Here is a 12,092-nt window from a genome sequence, read left to right on the forward strand (position 1 = left end):
CCGACATAAGTACAAGAAGACTGACTCTTCTTACTGTCGATGTTATGAACCATTCATGTGACACTAGTTAGAGATTCCGATGCTTCACTCCAGGTTTATTGTATCCCTTGGACCTTCTTATTGAAGATTAAATGACATAAATTGCATTGGAATTAAATACAAAAGGCACAATGCCGACTTCAGTAAGGGAAGACTGACTCTTCTTACTGACTATGATTTGAACCATTCCTGTGACAGTAGTTATAGATTCCGATGCTTAACTTCAGGTTTACTGTATCGGTCTGACCTTCTTATTGACGATGAAACACAGAAATTGCATCGGAATTAAATACAAAAGGCACAATGCCGTCTTAAGTACAAGGATACTGTCTCTTCGTGCTGTCTATGTTTGAACCTTCGCTGAAACACAAGTTATAGATTCCGATGCTTCACTCCACATTTACTGTATCCCTTGGACCTTCAAATGGATGATGAAACACAGAAATTGCATCGGAATTAAATACAAAAGGCACAATGCCGACTTAAGTACAAGAATACTGACTGTTCTTACTGGCTATGATTTGAACCATCCCTGTGACACTAGTTATAGATTCCGATGCTTCATTCCAGGTTTGCTGTATCCCTCTGACCTTCTTATTGACGATGAAACACAGACATTGCATCGGAATTAAATGGAAAAGGTACAATGCCGACTTAAGTACAAGAAGACTGACTCTTCTTACTGAGTATGTTTTGAACCATTCCTGTGACACCAATTAGAGATTCCGATGCTTCACTTCAGGTTTACTGTATCCCTTGGACCTTCTTATTGACGATGAAACACAGAAATTGCATCGAAATTAAATACAATATGCCCAATGCCGACTTTAGTACAAGAAGACTGACTCTGCTTTCTGTCTATGATTTGAACCATTCCTGTGAGACTAGTTATAGATTTCGATGCTTCACTTCAGGTTTACTGTATCCCTCGTACCTTCTTATTGACGATAAAACACAGATATTGCATCGGAATTAAATATTAAAAGCACAATGCCGACTTAAGTACAAGAAGACTGACTCTTCCTACAGTCTAAGTTTTGAACCATTCCTGTGACACTTGTTATAGATTCCGATGCTTCACTTCAGGTTAACTGTATCCCTTGGACCCCCTTATTGAAGATCAAAAGACATAAATTGCATTGGAATTAAATACAAAAGGCACAATGCCGACTTGAGTACAAGAAGACTGACTTTTCACACTGACTATGTTTTGAACCATTCCTGTGACAATAGTTATAGATTCCAATGCTTAACTTCAGGTTTACTGTATACCTTGGACTTTCGTATTGACGATGAAACACAGATATTGCATCGGTATTAAATAGAAATCGCACAATGCCGACTTAAGTACAAGAAGACTGACTGTTCTTACTGACTATGTTTTGAACCATCGCTGAGACACTAGTTATTGATTCCGATGCTTAACTCCAGGTTTACTGTATCCCTTGGATATTTTTATTGGCGATGAAACACAGAAATTGCATCGGAATTAAATACAAAAGGCACAATGCCGACTTAAGTACAAGAATACTGACTCTTCTTACTGTCTATGATTTGAACCATCCCTGTGACACTAGTTATAGATTCCGAAGCTTCATTCAAGGTATACTGTATCCCTTGGACCTTCTTATTGACGATGAAACACAGACATTGCATTGGAACTAAATACAAAAGGTACAATGCCGATTTAAGTACAAGAAGACTGACTCTTCTTACTGACTATGTTTTGAACCATTCCTGTGACACCAGTTATAGATTCCGATGCTTCACTTCAGGTTTACTGTATCCCTTGGACCTTCTTATTGACGATTAAACACAGAAATTGCATCGGAATTAAATACAAAAGGCACAATGCCGCCTTAAGTACAAGAAGACTGACTCTTCTAACTGTCTATGCCTTGAACCATTCCTGTGACACTAGCTATAGATTACGATGCTTCACTCCAGGCTTACTGTATACCTTGGACTTTCGTATTGACGATGAAACACAGATATTGCATCGGTATTAAATAGAAATCGCACAATGCCGACTTAAGTACAAGAAGACTGACTGTTCTTACTGACTATGTTTGAAACAATCCTGTGACACTAGTTATAGTTTCCGATGCTTCACTTCAGGTTTACTGTATCCCTTGGACTTTCTTATTGAAGATGAAGCACAGAAATTGCATCGGAATTAAATAGAAAAGGCACAATGCCGACTTGAGTATAGGAAGACTGACTCTTCTTACTGACTATGTTTTGAATCATTCCTGTGACATTAGTTATACATTCCGATGCTAAACTTCAGGTTTACTGAATCCCTCTGCCTTCATATTGACGATGAAACACAGATATTGCATCGGAATTAAATACAAAAGGCACAATGCCGACTTAAGTACAAGAATACTGACTCTTCTTACTGTCTATGATTTGAAAGATCGCTGAGACACTAGTTATAGATTCCGATGCTTCACTCCAGGTTTACTGTATCCCTTGGACCTTCTTATTGACGATGAAACACTGAAATTGCATCGGAATTAAATACAAAAGGCACAATGCCGACTTAAGTACAATAATACTGACTCTTCTTACTGTCTATGTTTTGAACCATCCATGTGACACTTGTTATAGATTCCGATGCTTCACTCCAGGTTTACTGTATCCCTTGGTATTTCGTATTGACGATGAAACACAGACATTGCATCGGAATTAAATACTAAAGGTACAATGCCGACTTTAGTACAAGGAGACTGACTCTTCTTACTGACTATGTTTTTAACCATTCCTGTGACACCAGTTATATATTCCGATGCTTCACTTCAGGTTTACTGTATCCCTTGGACCTTCTTATTGAAGATTAAAAGACATATATTGCATCGAAATTAAATACAAAAGGCACAATGCCGACTTAAGAACAAGAAGACTTGCTCTTCTTACCGTCTATGTTTTGAACCTTTCCTGTGATACCAGTTTTAGATTCCAATGCTTCACCTCAGGTTTACTGTATCCCTCTGACCTTCTTATTGACGATGAAACACAGAAATTGCATTGGAATTAAATAAAAAGGCACAATGCCGACCTAAGTACAAGAAGACTGACTCTTTCTACTGTCTATGTTTTGAACCATTCCTGTGACTCTAGTTATAGATTCCGATGCTCCACTTCAGGTTTTTTGTATCCCTTGGACCTTCTTATGTACGATGAAACACAGAAATTGCATCGGAATTAAATACAAAAAGCACAATGCCGACTTAAGAACAAGAAGACTTGCTCTTCTTACAGTCTATGTTTGGGACTTTTCCTGTGAGACCCGTTTTAGATTCCAATGCTTCACCTCAGGTTTACTGTATTTCTTGGACCTTCATAATGATGATGAAACACAGAAATTGCATCGGAATTAAATACAAATGGCACAACGCCTATTTATGAACAAGATGACTGACTCTTCTTACTGTCTGTGATTTGAACCATCCCTGTGACACTAGTTATAGATTCCGATGCATCATTCAAGGTATACTCAATCCCTTGGACCTTCTTATTGACGAGGAAACACAGAAATTGCATCGGAATTAAATACAAAAGGCACAATGACGACTAAAGTACAAGAATACTGACTCTCCTTACAGTCTATGTTTTGAACCATCGCTGAGACACTAGTTATAGATTCCGAAGCTACACTGCAGGTTTACTGTATCCCTAAGACCTTCTTATTGACGATGCAACACTGAAATTGCATCGGAATTAAATACAAAAGGCACAATGCTGACTTAAGTACAAGACGACTGACTCTTCCTACTGTCTGTGTTTTGAACCATTTCTGTGACTCTAGTTATAGATTCCGATGCTTCACTTCAGGTTTACTGTATCCCTTGGACCTTCTTATTGACGATGAAACACAGAAATTGCATCGGAATTAAATACAAACGGCACAATGCCTATTTATGAACAAGATGACAGACTCCTCTTACTGTCTATGTTTAATCCATTCCTGTGTGACCAGTTTTAGATTTCGATGCTTCACTTCAGGTTTACTGTATCCCTTGGACCTTCTTGTTGACGATGAAACAAAAAAGTTGCATTGGAATTAAAGAACCAAAGGCACAATACCGACTTAAGAACAAGGAGAATGACTCTTCTAACTGTCTATGATTTGAATGTTTCCTGTGAGACCATTTTTAGATTACGATGCTTCACTTCAGGTTTACTGTATACAATGGGCCTTCTTATTGACGATGAAACAGGGAAATTACATCGGAATTAAATACAAAGGGCACAATGCCGACATAAGTACAAGAAGACTGACTCTTCTTACTGTGTATGATATGAACCATTCATGTGACACTAGTTATAGATTCCGATGCTTCACTCCAGGTTTACTGTATCCCTCTGACCTTCTTATAGACAATGAAACACAGACATTGCATCGGAATTAAATACAAAAGGCACAATGCTGACTTAAGTACAAGAAGACTGACTCTTCCTACTGTCTGTGTTTTGAACCATTTCTGTGACTCTAGTTATAGATTCCGATGCTTCACTTCAGGTTTACGGTATCCCTTGGACCTTCTTATTGACGATGAAACACAGAAATTGCATCGGAATTAAATACAAACGGCACAATGCCTATTTATGAACAAGATGACAGACTCCTCTTACTGTCTATGTTTAATCCATTCCTGTGTGACCAGTTTTAGATTTCGATGCTTCACTTCAGGTTTACTGTATCCCTTGGACCTTCTTGTTGACGATGAAACAAAAAAGTTGCATTGGAATTAAAGAACCAAAGGCACAATACCGACTTAAGAACAAGGAGAATGACTCTTCTAACTGTCTATGATTTGAATGTTTCCTGTGAGACCATTTTTAGATTACGATGCTTCACTTCAGGTTTACTGTATACAATGGGCCTTCTTATTGACGATGAAACAGGGAAATTACATCGGAATTAAATACAAAGGGCACAATGCCGACATAAGTACTAGAAGACTGACTCTTCTTACTGTGTATGATATGAACCATTCATGTGACACTAGTTATAGATTCCGATGCTTCACTCCAGGTTTACTGTATCCCTTGGACCTTCTTATTGAAGATTAAATGACATAAATTGCATTGGAATTAAATACAAAAGGCACAATGCCGACTTCAGTAAGGGAAGACTGACTCTTCTTACTGGCTATGATTTGAACCATCCCTGTGACACTAGTTATAGATTCCGATGCTTCATTCCAGGTTTGCTGTATCCCTCTGACCTTCTTATTGACAATGAAACACAGACATTGCATCGGAATTAAATAGAAAAGGTACAATGCCGACATAAGTACAAGAAGACTGGCTCTTCTTACTGAGTATGTTTTGAACCATTCCTGTGACACTAGTTATAGATTCCGATGCTTCACTTCAGGTTTACTGAATCCCTTGGACCTTCTTATTGACGATGAAACACAGAAATTGCATCGGAATTAAATACAATAGGCACAATGCCGACTTTAGTACAAGAAGACTGACTCTGCTTACCGTCTATGATTTGAACCATTCCTGTGAGACTTGTTATAGATTCCGATGCTTTACTTCAGGTTTACTGTATCCCTCGTACCTTCTTATTGACGATGAAACACAGAGATTGCATCGGAATTAAATAAAAACGGCACAATGCCGACTTTAGTACAAGAAGACTGACTCTGCTTACTGTCTATGATTTGAACCATTCCTGTGACACTAGTTATAGATTCCGAAGCTTTATTCAAGGTATACTGCATCCCTTGGACCTTCTTATTGACGATGAAACACAGACATTGTATCGGAACTAAATACAAAAGGTACAATGCCGACTTAAGTACAAGAAGACTGACTCTTCTTACTGACTATGTTTTGAACCATTCCTGTGACACTAGTTATAGATTCCGATGCTTCACTTCAGGTTTACTGTATCCCTTGGGCCTTCTTATTGACGATTAAACACAGAAATTGCATCGGAATTAAATACAAAAGGCACAATGCCGCCTTAAGTACAAGAAGACTGACTCTTCTAACTGTCTATGCCTTGAACCATTCCTGTGACACTAGTTATAGATTACGATGCTTCACTCCAGGCTTACTGTATCCCTTGGACCTTCGTATTGACGATGAAACACAGATATTGCATCGGAATTAAATAAAAAATGCACAATGCCGACTTAAGTACAAGAAGACTGACTGTTCTTACTGACTATGTTTGATACAATCCTGTGACACTAGTTATAGATTCCGATGCTTGACTTCAGGTTTACTGTATCCCTTCGACTTTCTTATTGACGATGAAGCACAGAAATTGCATCGGAATTAAATAGAAAAGGCACAATACCGACTTAAGTACGAGAAGACTGACTATTCCTACTGTCTATGTTTTTAACCATTCCTGTGACACTAGTTATAGATTCCGATGCTTCACAACAAGTTTACTGTATCCCTCTGACCTTCCTGTTGACGATGAAACACAGAGATTGCATCGGAATTAAATAAAAAGGCACAATGCCGACTCAAGTACAAGAACACTTACTCTTCCTACTGTCTATGTTTTGAACCATTCCTGTGACTCTAGTTATAGATTCCGATGCTTCACTTCAGGTTTTTTGTATCCCTTGGACCTTCTTATGTACGATGAAACACAGAAATTGCATCGGAATTAAATAAAAACGGCACAATGCCTATTTATGAACAAGATGACAGACTCCTCTTACTGTCTATGTTTAAACCATTCCTGTGAGACCAGTTTTAGATTTCGATGCTTCACTTCAGGTTAACTGTATCCCTTGGACCTTCTTGTTGACGATGAAACAAATAAGTTGCATTGGAATTAAAAAACAAAAGGCACAATACCGACTTAAGGACAAGAAGACTGACTCTTCTTACTGTCTATGTTTTGAATGTTTCCTGTGAGACCATTTTTAGATTACGATTCCTCACTTCAGGTTTACTGTGTCCAATGGGCCTTCTTATTGACGATGAAACAGAGAAATTACATCGGAATTAAATACAAAGGGCACAATGCCGACATAAGTACAAGAAGACTGACTCTTCATACTGTCTATGTTTTGAACCATTCATGTGACACTAGTTATTGATTCCGATGCTTCACTCCAGGTTTACTGTATCCCTTGGACTTTCTTATTGAAGATTAAAAGACATAAATTGCATCGGAATTAAATACAAAAGGCACAATGCCGACTTGAGTATAGAAAGACTGACTCTTCTTACTGACTATGTTTTGAATCATTCCTGTGACATTAGTTATACATTCCGATGCTTAACATCAGGTTTAGTGAATCCCTCTGCCTTCATATTGACGATGAAACACAGAAATTGCATCGGAATTAAATACAAAACGCACAATGCCGACTTAAGAACAAGAAGACTGACTCTTCTTACTGACTATGTTTTGACCCATTCCTGTGTCACTAGTTATAGATTCCGATGCTTCATTCCAGGTTTGCTGTATCCCTCTGACCTTCTTATTGACGATGAAACGGAGACATTGAATCGGAATTAAATAGAAAAGGTACAATGCCGACTTAAGTACAAGAAGGCTGGCTCGTCTTACTGAGTATGTTTTGAACCATTCCTGTGACACTAGTTATAGATTCCGATGCTTCACTTCAGGTTTACTGTATCCCTTGGACCTACTTATTGACGAGGAAACACAGAAATTGCATCGGATTTAAATACAATAGGCACAATGCCGACTTCAGTACAAGAAGACTGACTCTGCTTACTGTCTATGATTTGAACCATTCCTGTGAGACTAGTTATAGATTCCGATGCTTCACTTCAGGTTTACTGTATCCCTCGTACCTTCTTATTGACGATGAAACACAGATATTGCATCGGAATTAAATACAAAAAGCACAATGCCGACTTTAGTACAAGAAGACTGACTCTTCCTACTGTCTATGTTATGAACCATCCCTGTGACACTAGTTATAGATTCCGATGCTTCATTCCAGGTTTGCTGTATCCCTCTGTTCTTCTTATTGACGATGAAACACACACAATGCATCGGAATTAAATAGAAATGGTACAATGCCGACTTAAGTACAAGAAGACTGGCTCTTCTTACTGACTATGTTTTGAACCATTCCTGTGACACTAGTTATAGATTCCGATGCTTCACTTCAGGTTTACTGTATCCCTTGGACCTTCTTATTGACGATGAAACACAGAAATTGCATAGGAATTAAATACAATAGGCACAATGCCGACTTTAGTACAAGAAGACTAATTCTGCTTACTGTCTATGATTTGAACCATTCCTGTGACACTAGTTATAGATTCCGATGCTTCATTCAAGGTATACTGCATCCCTTGGACCTTCTTATTGACGATGAAACACAGATATTGCATCGGAACTAAATACAAAAGGTACAATGCCGACTTAAGTACAAGAAGACTTACTCTTCTTACTGACTATGTTTTGAACCATTCCTGTGACACTAGTTATAGATTCCGATGCTTCACTTCAGGTTTACTGTATCCCTTGGACCTTCTTATTGACGACTAAACACAGAAATTGCATCGGAATTAAATACAAAAGGCACAATGCCGCCTTAAGTACAAGAAGACTGACTCTTCTAACTGTCTATGCCTTGAACCATTCCTGTGACACTAGTTATAGATTACGATGCTTCACTCCAGTCTTACTGTATCCCTTGGACCTTCGTATTGACGATGAAACACAGATATTGCATCGGAATTAAATAAAAAAGGCACAATGCCGACTTAAGTACAAGAAGACTGACTGTTCTTACTGACTATGTTTGAAACAATCCTGTGACACTAGTTATAGATTCCGATGCTTCACTTCAGGTTTACTGTATCCCTTGGACTTTCTTATTGACGATGAAGCATAGAAATTGCATCGGAATTAAATAGAAAAGGCACAATGCCGACTTAAGTACAAGAAGACTGACTATTCCTACTGTCTATGTTTTGAACCATTCCTGTGACACTAGTTATAGATTCGGATGCTTCACAACAAGTTTACTGTATCCCTCTCACCTTCCTGTTGACGATGAAACACAGAAATTGCATCGGAATTAAATAAAAAGGCACAATGCCGACTCAAGTACAAGAACACTTACTCTTCCTACTGTCTATGTTTTGAACCATTCCTGTTACTCTAGTTATAGATTGCGATGCTTCACTTCAGGATTTTTGTATCCCTTGGACCTTCTTATGTACGATGAAACACAGAAATTGCATCGGAATTAAATACAAAAAGCACAATGCCGACTTAAGAACAAGAAGACTTGCTCTTCTTACAGTCTATGATTGGAACTTTTCCTGTGAGACCAGTTTTAGATTCCAATGCTTCACCTCAGGTTTACTGTATCCCTAGGACCTTCTTAATGATGATGAAACACAGAAATTGCATCGGAATTAAATACAAATGGCACAATGCCTATTTATGAACAAGATGACTGACTCCGCTTACTGTCTATGATTTGAACCATTCCGGTGAGACTAGTTACAGATTTCGATGCTTCACTTCAGGTTTACTGTATCCCTCGTACCTTCTTATTGACGATGAAACACAGATATTGCATCGGAATTAAATACTAAAAGCACAATGCCGACTTAAGGACAAGAAGACTGACTCTTCCTACTGTCTATGTTTTGAACCATTCCTGTGACCCTTGTTATAGATTCCGATGCTTCACTTCAGGTTTACTGTATCCCTTGGACCTCCTTATTGAAGATTAAAAGACACAAATTCCATTGGAATTAAATACAAAAGGCACAATGCCGACTTGAGTACAAGAAGACTGACTTTTCACACTGACTATGTTTTGAACCATTCCTGTGACAATAGTTATAGATTCCAATGCTTAACTTCAGGTTTACTGTATCGCTCTGACCTTCTTATTGACGATGAAACACAGAAATAGCATCGGAATTAAATACAAAAGGCACAATGCCGTCTTAAGTACAAGAATACTGACTCTTCTTACTGTCTATGTTTTGAACCATCGCTGAGACACTAGTTATTGATTCCGATGCTTAACTCCAGGTTTACTGTATCCCTTGGATATTTTTATTGACGATGAAACACAGAAATGGCATCGGAATTAAATACAAAAGGCACATTGCCACTTAAGTACAAGAATACTGACTCTTCTTACTGTCTATGATTTGAACCATCCCTGTGACACTAGTTATAGATTCCGAAGCTTCATTCAAGGTATACTGTATCCCTTGGACCTTCTTATTGACGATGAAACACAGACATTGCATTGGAACTAAATACAAAAGGTACAATGCCGACTTAAGTACAAGAAGACTGACTCTTCTTACTGACTATGTTTTGAACTATTCCTGTGACACCAGTTATAGATTCCGATGCTTCACTTCAGGTTTACTGTATCCCTTGGACCTTCTCTCTTGACGATGAAACACAGAAATTGCATCGGAATTAAATACAAAAGGCACAATGCCGCCTTAAGTACAAGAAGACTGACTCTTCTAACTGTCTATGCCTTGAACCATTCCTGTGACACTAGCTATAGATTACGATGCTTCACTCCAGGCTTACTGTATCCCTTGGACTTTCGTATTGACGATGAAACACAGATATTGCATCGGAATTAAATAGAAAACGCACAATGCCGACTTAAGTACAAGAAGACTGACTGTTCTTACTGACTATGTTTGAAACAATCCTGTGACAATAGTTATAGTTTCCGAAGCTTCACTTCAGGTTTACTGTATCCCTTGGACTTTCTTATTGAAGATGAAGCACAGAAATTGCATCGGAATTAAATAGAAAAGGCACAATGCCGACTTAAGTACAAGAATACTGACTCTTCTTACTGTCTATGATTTGAAAGATCGCTGAGACACTAGTTATAGATTCCGATGCTTCACTCCAGGTTTACTGTATCCCTTGGACCTTCTTATTGACGATGAAACACTGAAATTGCATCGGAATTAAATACAAAAGGCACAATGCCGACTTAAGTACAATAATACTGACTCTTCTTACTGTCTATGTTTTGAACCATCCATGTGACACTTGTTATAGATTCCGATGCTTCACTCCAGGTTTACTGTATCCCTTGGAATTTCGTATTGACGATGAAACACAGACATTGCATCGGAATTAAATACTAAAGGTACAATGCCGACTTTAGTACAAGGAGACTGACTCTTCTTACTGACTATGTTTTTAACCATTCCTGTGACACCAGTTATATATTCCGATGCTTCACTTCAGGTTTACTGTATCCCTTGGACCTTCTTATTGAAGATTAAAAGACATAAATTGCATCGAAATTAAATACAAAAGGCACAATGCCGACTTAAGAACAAGAAGACTTGCTCTTCTTACCGTCTATGTTTTGAACCTTTCCTGTGATACCAGTTTTAGATTCCAATGCTTCACCTCAGGTTTACTGTATCCCTCTGACCTTCTTATTGACGATGAAACACAGAAATTGCATTGGAATTAAATAAAAAGGCACAATGCCGACCTAAGTACAAGAAGACTGACTCTTCCTACTGTCTATGTTTTGAACCAATCCTGTGACTCTAGTTATAGATTCCGATGCTCCACTTCAGGTTTTTTGTATCCCTTGGACCTTCTTATGTACGATGAAACACAGAAATTGCATCGGAATTAAATACAAAAAGCACAATGCCGACTTAAGAACAAGAAGACTTGCTCTTCTTACAGTCTATGTTTGGGACTTTTCCTGTGAGACCAGTTTTAGATTCCAATGCTTCACCTCAGGTTTACTGTATTTCTTGGACCTTCATAATGATGATGAAACACAGAAATTGCATCGGAATTAAATACAAATGGCACAATGCCTATTTATGAACAAGATGACTGACTCTTCTTACGGTCTATGATTTGAACCATCCCTGTGACACTAGTTATAGATTCCGATGCTTCATTCAAGGTATACTGTATCCCTTGGACCTTCTTATTGACGAGGAAACACAGAAATTGCATCGGAATTAAATACAAAAGGCACAATGACGACTAAAGTACAAGAATACTGACTCTTCTTACAGTCTATGTTTTGAACCATCGC

This window comes from Schistocerca americana, chromosome 9 (genome assembly GCF_021461395.2).
Source record: "Schistocerca americana isolate TAMUIC-IGC-003095 chromosome 9, iqSchAmer2.1, whole genome shotgun sequence".
In the NCBI taxonomy this organism is placed as follows: Eukaryota; Metazoa; Arthropoda; class Insecta; order Orthoptera; family Acrididae; genus Schistocerca; species Schistocerca americana.